The sequence below is a fragment of the Prionailurus bengalensis genome, chromosome D2, assembly GCF_016509475.1.
Source record: "Prionailurus bengalensis isolate Pbe53 chromosome D2, Fcat_Pben_1.1_paternal_pri, whole genome shotgun sequence".
In the NCBI taxonomy this organism is placed as follows: Eukaryota; Metazoa; Chordata; class Mammalia; order Carnivora; family Felidae; genus Prionailurus; species Prionailurus bengalensis.
In genome coordinates, this window is record NC_057351.1 from 47,552,282 (window position 1) to 47,564,732 (window position 12,451).

At 39.6% G+C, this 12,451-nt stretch overlaps 1 protein-coding gene across 2 annotated transcripts in view; it reads left to right on the forward strand.

Moving 5' to 3' along the window:
* Positions 1-3,360: 3,360 nt before the first annotated feature.
* MARCHF8 (membrane associated ring-CH-type finger 8) overlaps positions 3,361-12,451 on the forward strand; it is a 124,003-nt gene continuing 114,912 nt past the window's right edge. Inside the window, exon 1 of one of the 2 annotated variants that reach the window (XM_043596873.1) lies at positions 3,361-4,055. The gene's annotated coding sequence lies outside the window, so the exon portion shown is untranslated. The remainder of the gene's footprint in view (positions 4,056-12,451) is intronic. The other variant, XM_043596869.1, reaches the window with a different exon arrangement.

Sequence of the window (12,451 nt, forward strand, 5' to 3'; positions counted from 1 at the left end):
TGCTTCTTTTTTTAAATTTTTTTTTCAACGTTTATTTATTTTTGGGACAGAGAGAGACAGAGCATGAACGGGGGAGGGGCAGAGAGAGAGGGAGACACAGAATCAGAAACAGGCTCCAGGCTCGGAGCCATTAGCCCAGAGCCTGACGCGGGGCTCGAACTCACAGACCGCGAGATCGTGACCTGGCTGAAGTCGGACGCTTAACCAACTGCGCCACCCAGGCGCCACTCTTCTTGAAACTTTTTAAGTTATCTACATGTATTTGGTCAGTATGGGAACTATTCTGTATCCTGGGTTGAGGTCAGAAGGTATAAAGTTACTGCTCTGTGTGATCTCATTTAATTTTGTGGCTTTAAATACCACTGACCAATCAATTTATGTCTCTGTATCTCTCCCCAGAATTTCAGTGTCTTCTATGCATTTTCTAACTGTATATCTCTATTTGGATGGCTAATGGGCATGCCAAATTTAGCATGTCCAAAATAAAATTCTTGATCCCCCCCCCTCCCAAGTCTGCACATATCCTTTGTTGATTTTAAAAATAAAAGCCAGTTATTTTACCAGAAAAAAATCAATTTATTTGGGAATAGCAGAGAATTGAAATTCAGGACAAACAAGATACAGCAGAAATCTTAGGGTAGTCTATCGAAGGAGAGGAACATTATTTTATGGAGATGAAGGAGGAAGCTAGGAGGGGTTGTTTTGAATAAAAATCCATTGGAGAAAAGAAAGAATTCAGGGTAACAAGGGTTTCTCATTGGCTGAATTTCTGGCTTAGTCAATTTCTCATAGGAGATGCACTGTTCATCTTTTCCTACTGGGACCTGTAACTGATGATTCTTTCTTGTTACCCCTTCTTCTGTTGGGGTAATTGATTATTCTTCCAGTAATTGATGAGGAGTCGTATGGCACAAGAGCTCCCCCTTCTGGTCTCCCAACTCCATTTTAGTGAGGTTTCCCTTTATTAATTTTCACACCTTTCTCCATCTAAGTAAATGACAGTTCCATTTTTTTGGTTGCACAGGCCAAAAACCTTGGAGTTCCTTCACTCTGTTCTCTTAGTATACATCTAATCAATCTGAATATGTTATTGGTCCTACTTTGGAATATACCAAACACTATGTGAAGCAAAATTGTCATTTAGCATAGCATAGGAAGGCCAAAATCAAAGAATAAACAGATATAGTGAAACCACATTGTTATGGTTATTAATAAAAAGGAAAGGAATTTACACTTGGAATCAGGAAACAGAATTCAAGACTGGCTCTACCACATCATAGCTCTGTAACACCTTAGCAGGTTATTATTCACCTCTTTCTATGTTTGCAAATCCCCTGTTATTCCTTACATTCATCATTCTAGTGAGAACACTAGTACACCCACTGTGTTGCATGATATGCTGTTACAGAGTCGTATATAATTAAAGTATATCTTATCCTACTTACCAATGTATTTTGTTTGCCAGGAGACCCTAACTGAAAAACTAGAAATGGTTAGATATGTTCAGCCATTTGGTGGGGACTTCTTTCTTTCCCACAAACTCTCAGAGAGGGTAGGCAATTTCCTTCCCCATGTGGGCTGGAGCAGTAGAGAGCCCAGTAGTATATACCAGGAATCCCCATCACCACAAACAGGATGTGGAATTAACCTGCTGTCATAAAGCCAGTACACCCCTTGGGGTGAGTACCTGGTACCCATGAACAGTTGCCTTATTGGTAGCCGTCCATTCTAAGTGCAAAGATTTCTTTTTGGTTGTGCTTAGTTTCCTTGCTGACAATGATCAACTCCAGTCCAGGTGGCGAGAATCCAGACCCAGGACCTGAACAAGTTCAAGTTGTCATTTCTCATTCCCTCAGGACTCTGACCTCCTCTATCACTACCCTGTTGCCAAAGGTCATATATGGTTAACATTTATTGAGCACTGTATGTATTGGCCACTTTAAAGAAAGGTGCCAGCATTATTTCATTTCATCTTCATAACGATTCAGTAGATACTATCTTTTAAGTAGATGAAGAGGTTCAGAAAAGTTAAGTAAATTGCCTAGATAGTATGGCTGAGCCAGGACTCATCCTAGCATTGTTTCCATGAGTTCTGCCTAACTGCAGATCCCTCTGGGTCTATGAAGGATCTTTGCCACTTCCTACAGATTCACATTGATAGGTTAACCAACTTTTTTGCTTCTCCAGCATGGTCTAGGCATAAGGTATACCACTGAAAGATACTATCCTGCCTTCACAGAACATTTGCTGCCAGAAGCAGCAGAAAAAGTCAAGCAGGCTGTGGCAACTGGACTTGTAACCTGTTTTCCATAGTAAAAGATGAGTATGGAGAAAAACTCATCACTGTATTTTCTACTATTTGTATTATTGCATTCTAGGTGTGTTAAAGAAGAGGATATTTGACCTTGTACTGACCTGGAGGATATTTTGAGCCCACTGTTCTGACCCTGTCAATTTGCTCTTAGCCAGGTATGCAAAGTGATCAGGATTGTATGGAGGAGTTAATTATGCAATAGATCACTCCTGGACAACAGAACAATGCTGAAATATTTGAAGGTATTTGCGAATAAGTCACTCATGAATTTACGAAGAAATTGTACAAATTATTAGTCTCTTAGGTAATTAATAGTGAATACTCTGGGAGAAATTGCCAGTGGCTGAAACTTTATTTATGTAAAGTCTGATGTAGGAAAACGACTTGGTAGAAATAGTTACTAAAGACAAAGTAAAAGCTATAATCAGGAAAGTCTGATGTGGACAAAGCTGAATGCTGAATAAAATGCTTATTTAGATGTTTGTATTTACACATACCAAGTCTGAGCCTCATGAAAATTATAGTACAATAGAATTTAAAATAAAAGTTGAAAGTCCCACAAGCCTTCCTCACACCCTTTGTTTGATGGGGGTGAGGATGGAGTACGCTGTGGAATACGCTGTGGAATAGCCATTCACTCCAGATTAGGGAGCGAAAGCAAACCAAAGAGTTCGTCAGAGTAAACAAAACTATTATTGTCTATGCTCTTCTGGGTATTCGATTTGCTACCGTTACCTAAGGTAGTATTTTCATTTTTCCCTCCAATTTCAACATCAGAATACCGGACTGAATTCCCTTCTCCTTTCAACAGACTAATAATATACGCGGTCAAGCCCAGGGGTCACAAAGGGACGAAGCCGGAGTGGTGGGGGGGGCCTTCCCTCTTCCGCGTCCGGACTGGGGAGGACGCGCCGGGTCTTGCCCCCACACCGCTGTAAGACCAGAAGAGCGCAGAAGATCCGCTCCACCGCCGCTGCCGCCCACCCCTTAGCGCGCCGTCGTTGCCGGGCAACACCTCCACAACTCCGCCCCTTGGAGGACACGTGACGCTCGTGTCACGTGACGGGCCAGCGGCGTCCTCCCGCAGAGGGGTGTAAACAGGCCCGGTGGTGGCCGAGCTGCGGCCCTGCTGTGTCCTGGTGTCCGGCATGCTTCAGGCGAGGCGGGGCGGCCCAGCCGCGAGCTCAGCGCCCACCTGAGGTAACCCTTGCGGCCTTGGGACGGGCGTACCTTACGCCGCGCGCAGTCGCTGCTGCCCGCCGCCGACGAGGCCGGCCGAGCCCCGGACCCCGGCAGGGGGTGTGGCTGCCGGCGGTGCCGTCCGCGACAGGTGGGTTGGGCAGGGGCGGCCGCCGAGGCCCAAGCTCTGCACGGCTCTGGGTCGCGGCCTCGGCGCGGAGCCGGCCGAAAAGTGGCAGCGACCCCGGGCTGTGGGCCCTTCCGCCCCGGCTGCTCGAGGCTGCCCGAGGCTACTCTCCGGGCCGCGCCGAACCGAGGGCCGCAGGATCCGTGGGGGGCGCTGAGGACCCCGGGCTGCCAGCGTGGAGTCCCAGTTGAAGCCTGGCCTGGCCCTTGCGGGCTGTGAGACCTTGGCCAAGTCAGCCTCAGCCCTCGCCCTGGCCTGAGTTTCCACATCTGTAATGAATGTCTGGACTAGATGATCTGTGAGGACCTGCCACTTCTGACGTGTGTGATCTCGAGACACCCGCATACTTTGGAAGCTGCCAGAGGGAACACTTAGGTAGATATTTGTCTTTTAATTGCTAAGTTCCTGTTTGTCTTTAAATTTCCACCTGACACGATTTGGATTCTTACTCACCTGGGCGAAGTTTTTAATAGAAAACTTACTAGACAAAGTCGTAATGGTTTATGTTACTGCGTTTTTTTCAGGCGTTTTTGATGCAACGAACCCTTTTTTGAACCTCTTCTGGAAGCCCAGTTAGTTTAAAAAAAAAAAGATAAAAACGAAACCTTTTTTCTGCTTCGCTGTCTTCCTGTTCCACTGCACCACCTCTAAGGGCCCCCAGGGATCACAGGTTGAGAAGTATTGGTATACTGTTGGGGAAACGTTTTGAGTGTTAATTTGGTAGGCTCTGGATGGATCTTTTGCTTATGTGGAGTTTTCTATTATTTTTCCTTCGATTTTGTTCGACTGTATGTCATGCAATTAGAGAGACGATTAGTATATTCCTCATATAGATTTGGGAAAGCCCCCCCAGATTTCCAATGGACGTTTCCCTTTCCATCTTTTCTTGCATTCCAGGCCCAAGGCAAGTAAGTGTGTGTTTATAATAGTGAGACCTTATGCGCATTGCTCGTTGTTGCTCAGGTGTAGAATGGGAACGGAAGGCTTTTTTTTTTTTTTTTTTGCCAAGACTTTTTTTTTTAGACCCAACTGAATGGATTAGGACATTACCTCTGAAAAATACAAAAGTTGAGAGGGTACATGACTTAAAATCGTTGAGTCATGGAATGATATGAATGTATTACAAATTTTGAAACCCTGGAGCAAGAGAATTTTGGATTTTGAGAGAACTGAGTTTAGGAGAAAAGGAGGTCATGTTTCATATGGTGCGTGAACATATAAACAGAATATGAAGGGGTGGTCGGTAGACCAAAAATTATAAGGATGATTTTGTTTAAGAGAAATGCTTACTTTTTTGGATTGTTGTTTTCAAGGACTGGGATTGATGAGAGATTTACTGAAACTTGAAGTTTTATATTGAAAGAGGAAAACCATAAACTTTTACAAGTTGTCCACTTGGTGCTTCTGTGAAGTGAGCAAGATTGGAGGTTGAATGGACTATGAATGGAACCCAAGGTGACCTAGCAGAATATGTTTTCTCTTTTCAAAGTAGACCTACTTCCTTGATCTTTGGTGTAGGTCTAGGTAGGTTACTTCTTTCCATCGGGGCTCAGTTTCTACCACAAAGTGAGGAAATTGGATTGATTACTGCTCCATTTTTTTTTTTTTTTTGGCTTCAATTAGGGTTGCCAGATGAAATACAGCTAACCTAGTTTAAATTTTAATTTCAGATTAACAATGAATAAGTTTTTAGTATAAATATTTCATAAGGCATGCATTGCTAAAAAAAAAAAAACATTGTTTATTTGAAGTTCAAGTTTAACTGGGCTTACTGCATTTTTATTTGCTAAATCTGGCGGCAGCCCTCCTTCCAACATTTTTTGTCTTCTTTAACTTAGCTCCAGGAAGGAATTATAGATGCATAGACAGAAATTAATTGATTCAACCAGTTAAGACTCCCTATTTGTTATCCAGCAGTATCGCCTAGTTTTTGACAAACAGCTGTTTCACTTGTGGTCTCCATCCCCCACAAGCTCCATCCCCCCCCCCCCCCCCCCCCCCCCCCCCCCCCCCCCCCCCCCCCGTGTACGTCCCTTTTCTGCCGTAAGCACATAATGTTTAGGTTTATACTTTTTGTAGGAAACAATTTAAATATCTGAAAGCAAAAAAATAAATAAAAGTTGTCAAAATTTCTAAAAGTAACAAATTTAGGTCATGAAATAGCATGCACTATTTTTTTTTTTTTCTATAAAAGATAGAACTCTACCTGTTCTCCAGTTACATGATTGACTTCAAAACGTGTTCTAAGGCAGTGGACTGTTCAGGAAGTTCTTACGCCTCTGATTTGGCCCCCTGTGATTATGGAATGTTAATCAGTATATGCACTATAAACATTTTATATTTTAACCGACCATTGTTAATCCTATCTTTGCTATATTTTGAAGAGTTTCAATGTTGAAATTCTTTTTCAAGGAGTATAATTATTTAATTCCTCAGTTTTTGAGAATTTTAAAGAAGACTAGGCCAGATCGTTACTCACCTCATCCTGAAATTCCTGAATTTTCAGATTCATTCATTCATTCGTTCAATAGTCAACAAAAAACTGAGTGCCTTCTATGAGCAGACTGATGTAATCAGTGTTCTGAATCTTCAGGTACTTATCTTTGACAGAGGAGCTAAATCACATGCATTCCAGGGATAATGTGATGAGGGCCTTGAAGTGATACAAATACTATGGAAATTGAGAGGAGGATGTGCACGCATAAGGCTGATGGATTGAATGGCAGAACCTCCTAGAGGAGATGGTATTTAATCCAGATTGCTGTGTAAAGGTGGGATCAGGAAGACAGGCTGACAGAAAGGTAGGGAGAAGCAGGAAAAGGCAGAGAATCCATCTTTTCTGTTCTACAAAGCATACACTTCATTGGATTAGAAATAATTGATGATCTTGTTTATATGTAGTTTTTGGTTCACTACGATACTCCTCATCTGCATGAAGTATATTGGGATGAAACTTCTTCAGTGTGTGTCTATATTAGAGAGATATTCAGATATTAGTGTAGCTCTCTGAAAAAAATGTTTATGAAATACTTCACAATACAGAAATAAGTAATTTGCATATACAAAGCTCAAAAAATGGAATATTACCAATACCATTGAAACTGTGTGCCTTTTCCTGATTAGACACCTCCCCTTCCATCCCTTTGGAAGTAACCACCAGACTGAATTCTACCATTTCTTTGCTTTTCTTCATAAACTTATTTTATGTGTATACACCCCCCAGAACGTTTACTTTTGAATGTTTTTGAACTTTATATAAATGGCATTGTAGTATGTGGATTTTTTTCCACGGCTTTTCCATTTAGGTTTCTATGTTTCATTCATGTTTTTTCCCCCAAGTTTCTTTTAAAAAAATTTTTTTTTTCAACGTTTATTTATTTTTGGGACAGAGAGAGACAGAGCATGAATGGGGGAGGGGCAGAGAGAGAGGGAGACACAGAATCGGAAACAGGCTCCAGGCTCTGAGCCATCAGCCCAGAGCCCGACGCGGGGCTTGAACTCACGGACCGCGAGATCGTGACCTGGCTGAAGTCGGACGCTTAACCGACTGTGCCACCCAGGCACCCCCCCCACCCCAAGTTTCCACCCATGCTAGTTTTTACCAAGTGTAAGCGTTTTGCTGAGGTAAACACCTGTGATTGGGATTGTTGCTTGTAGGGTATGGGCCTCTGTAATTTTCCAAGTATTGCCAAATTACTTTCCCTTGTAGTTGTGCTGTTTTACTTTCCTACCCTCATTGTATGAGAGTTCCTACTGATACCCTATCCACATGCTCTCTAGTGTTTACTACGAGCAAATCATATATCTAACAATAAATTTCTAATGGGAGTGTGTAAGGAAGTCTTACACCTCAACAATAAAAGAAGAACTCAATTTAAAAACAAAGGATTTGAATAGACATTTCTTCCGACAAGGCATACAAATGACCAATAAGCACCCGAAAAATAGCTTGATCTCATTAGCCACCAGGGAAATGCAAATCAATATCACAGTAAATTACTGTGTTGTACCCACTGGGATGACTATAATCTAAAAGACAGATAATAACAGGTGTTGTAGAGATTGTGGAGAGACTGGAATCTTCATACTCTGTTATTGGGAATGGACAGGGATGTAGCTCCGTTGGGAAACAGTCTAGTAGTTCCTTAAACAGCTGAACACAGGGATAGCAAATGACATAGCAACCCCACTCCTAGGTTTATACTCAAAGAAAAATGAGAATATATATTCACACCAAAACTTGTATGCAAATGTTTACAGTATCAGTGTGCATAGTAGCCAAAAATAAAAGTAACTTAAATGTATACCAGTTGATAAATGGATAAATAAATTGTGGTTTATACATACAGTGGAATGTTACTCAACCATTAAAAGGAACGAAGTACAGATTCATGCTACAACATACATAAACTTTGAAGACATTATGCTAAATAATAAAAGCCAGTCACAAAAGGCCACGTTATTTTATGGCTATGTTTATATGAAATGTCCAGAATACACAAATCTATAGAGTCAGAAAATAGATTGGTGATTGCCCAGATCTGGGCATTTGGGGTGGGGAAGAGGGAAGATTTGCTGCATAATGGATTTCTTTTATGATGATCAATGTCCTAAAATTGATTGTGGTGGTGGTTGCACAATTTTGTGAGTATGCTAAAAGCCCTTGAATTGTACACCTAAAAAAGTCATTGGTGGAAAGAAAGATATTGAAATAAAACACAAAAAAGGTTGCCATGTTGTGAACAGCCCTAAGGAGAGGCCCATGCAATAAAGGATCAAGGCTTGGCCACAGCCACATGAACTTAGAAGCAAATTCCTCCTTCCTTCCTTTTATATAGAGCCAAGCCTTCAGATGATCCTATAACCTGGCCAACATTTTTTTTCTTTCCAAGATTTTCTTTAAATTCAAGTTAACATATAGTGTAGTATTGGTTTCAGGAGTAGAATTTAGTGATTCATCCCCTACGAATCATCCCTAGTGCTCATCCCAACAAGTGCCCTCCTTAATGCCCATCACTCATTTAGCCCATACTCCCACCCACAACCCCTCAAGCAACCCTCAGTTCTCTATAGTTAAGAGTCTCTTATGGTTTGCCTCCCTCTTTATTTTTGTTTTATTTTGTTTTTCCTTCCCTTTCCTTGTGGTCATCTCTTTTGTTTCTTAAATTCTACATATGAGTGAAATAATATGGCATTTGTCTTTCTCTGACTTCTTTCACTTAGCATAATACACTGTAGTTCCATCCCATCTCATTGCAAATGGCAAGATCTCATTCTTTTTGATGGCTGAGTAATATTGTATATATATGTATACCGCACCTTCTTTATCCATTATCAATTGATGGACATTGGGGCTCTTTCCATAATTTGGCTATTGTTGATAGTGCTGCTATAAACATTGGGGTGCATATGCCTCTTCAAATCAGTATGTTTATATCCTTTGGATAAATACCTGGTAGTGCAATTGCTAGGTGGTAACTTTCTGAGGAACCTCCAGACTTCCAGAGTAGCTACATCAGTTTGCATTCCCACCAACAGTGCGAGAGGTTTCCCCTTTCTCCGCATCTTTGCCAACATCTGTTGTTTTCTGAGTTGTTAATTTTAGCCATTCTGACAGGTGTGAGATGGTATCTCATTGTGGTTTTGATTTGTATTTTCCTGATGACGATGTTAAACATTTTTTCATGTGTCTGTTAGTCATGTGTATGTCTTTGGAGAAATGTCTGTTTATGTCTTCTGCCCCTTTCTTAACTGGATGATCTATTTTTTGGGTGTTAAGTTTGGTAAGTTCTTTATAGATTTTGGATACTAACCCTTTATCTGATATGGCATTTGCAAATATCTTCTCCCATTCTGTAGGTTGCCCTTCTGTTTTGTTTTGTTTTCGTTTTGTTGATTGTTTCCTTCGCTGTGCAGAAGCTTTTTATCTTGATGAAGTCCCAATAGTTCATTTTTGCTTTTGTTTCCCTTGCCTCCAGACATGCCTAGTAAGAAGTTGCTCCGCTACCCAGCAGTTTTGACTGCAGCCTCACGCAAACCATGAGCTAAGCTGTCTAAATTCCTGACCCATACTAATTGTTAGATAGTAAATGTTTATTGTTTTAAATGAGTTTTGGGGTACTTGGTTTTGTGCACAATAAATAATACGTGGGCAGTGATTTTGCATTATGTGTTGTCTTTCATTTTGGTGTTGTGGAAAGCTGTGATGGTTAAATTAATAAACCATAATGGACTCTTTTTTATCATCATTTTGTTAACCACAACTTGTGACAGTAATTAGTACATTTCTTTAAAAAATTTTTTTTAATGTTTATTATTTTTGAGAGACAGAGAGAGACAGAGAGAGAGATAGAGAGCAAGCAGGGGAGGGGCAGACAGAGAGGGAGACACAGAATCCGAAGCAGGCTCCAGGTTCTGAGCTGTCAGCACAGAGCCTGACGCAGGGGTTGAACTCACAGACTGCAAAATCATGACCTGAGCTGAAGTCACTTAACCGACTGAGCCACCCGGGCGCCCCAAGGGTAATACATTTCTTGAGATATCCTCTAAATTATTGGGGGGGAGGAATTTATGCTTAGAATAGTTTAAATTTGTTTTATTATAGTTTTCTTGTTTTATTATAATTCCCAAACTTTGTAATCCTATGTGATAAATTAAGAATCTTTATCAACTAGGACAGGGCACTTCCAAACCATATATCAGTATGGAGTATTTCTCATATTGTCATGATCTTCTGGTAACCATTTTATAAAAATTATGGGTGGTATTAATATATTTTAGGCAGATTTGTTTTCATTATTTATGGCTTTAGAAAAGCACTCAAAAAATAGTTATTGAGGCAAACTTGAGTTTCTTAGAAGTAGCCTCAGTTTACTGAAACCATATGAAAGGAGGTTGAAGAAGACTTTTTTTCTTTTCCTTTGAACATTTCTGAATTTCAGTTGAAGAAAGATTGTTTGACTGTATGGGTAAGGAATTCACAGTGGGTTTTGAAATTTTATTATATTATATTATATTATATTATATTTTATTTTATTTTATTTTATTTTATTATATTTTATTTATGCTTATTTGTTTTTCGAGAGAGAGAGAGAGAGCATGCGCAGTGCAGCGGCAGAGAGAGGGAGACAGAGAGAGAATCTCAAGCAGTCTCTGCACTGTAAGCACCAAGCCTGATATGGGGCTCAAACTCACAAACTGTGAGATCATGACCTGAGCTGAAATCAAGAGTTGGACCCTTAACCAACTGATCCACCCAGACACCCCTGAAATTTGATTTTTAAAAATAATTACATGTATAAAAAAATTTTAAGGATTCGCTGCTCTTTATTTTTCTTACTTTTTTAAAAAATATAAAAGATGTATATTTATTAATATACAAGTATATCTGAAATGTTATACGAAGAAAACAGACCACAGAATTTTTCCCTCAAAAGTTTTATAGTTTTAGCTCTTATAGTAGGTCTATGATCTATTTTTAGGGGTTAAAGGGTATGTGGTATGAGATAGGGGTCTAGGTTTATTACTTTTCTTTATGAATTCACAGCTGTTTTAGTATCATTTATGGAAAGGTTATCCTTTCCCTATTGAATTTCTTGTCCTTTCTCCAGCCTTTGCCCATTGAATTATCTTGCCATTTTTTGTTGGAAATCAACTGATGGTATATGTGTGAATCTACTTTTGGACTCACTCTTCTGTTGATTTGTAGATCTGTCCTTATGTCAATACTGTACTGCTTTTCTTACTGTGGCTGTGTGGTTTGAAATTGGTTAGTATAAATCCTTTACCTTTGTTTTTTATTTTCAAAGATCTGTTTCAAAGGATTATTTTTAGTTTTGTAGTGTACATGTCCTATACATATTTTGTCAAATTTTTATCTTAATATTTTGTTTTTGATATTATAAATGAGATTAAAATTATTTTCCACTTGTTTATTGCCAATATGTAGAAATACAGTTGGTTTTGTATATTACCTTTATATCTGGTAGACTTTCTAAATTCACTTACTACTTCTAGTAGTCTTTTGGTTACTTTTTAAAGAATTTTCTACAACTTTTCTTTCTACAACTTTTCTTTCTACAACTATTTCTTTCTCCCTGCCTGCTTGCCTTCTTTTTTTCCTTAATTTCTTTCTTTGGCCCATTACATTGTCTAGAATCTCAAATCCAACATTATGATAGAAGCGGTAAGGACATTCATGTTGTGGTCCTAGTCTGATGAAGAAAGCCTTCAGTCATATGAATGATACGAAAAGCATTCATGATAAAAATTTTTGATTGTTAAATTAGACTTAAGAAAAATTAAAAGCTTCTTCACTTTAAAAGACACTGCTAGGAAAAATACAAGATCTGCTACAGAATGGGAGCAAATATTTGCAATTCATATGTCCGACAAATTATCCAGTGTGTATAAAGAACCTCTACGAATCATTAATAAGAAGGCAGACTACTCAAATTATAAAAATGATAAAAGATTTGGACAGACACTTCACAAAGGCCGATATTTGAATTTACAATAGGCACGTTTTAAAATTCTCAGTATATTTAGGGAGGTGCAAATCAAAATTATAAACAACTCTTTGCCTACAATAATGCTTAAAATTGAAGACATTGATGATATCAAGGCTTGGTGAAGATGTAGAGCAACCGGAACTTACATAAATTGTTAGGAGTGTATCGTGATATAGGCACTTTGGAAGACAGTGTCACAGTTTCCTGTTAACTTAAACATACACTTGTGGGATAACCCGGAATTCCACCCCCGGTTATAAA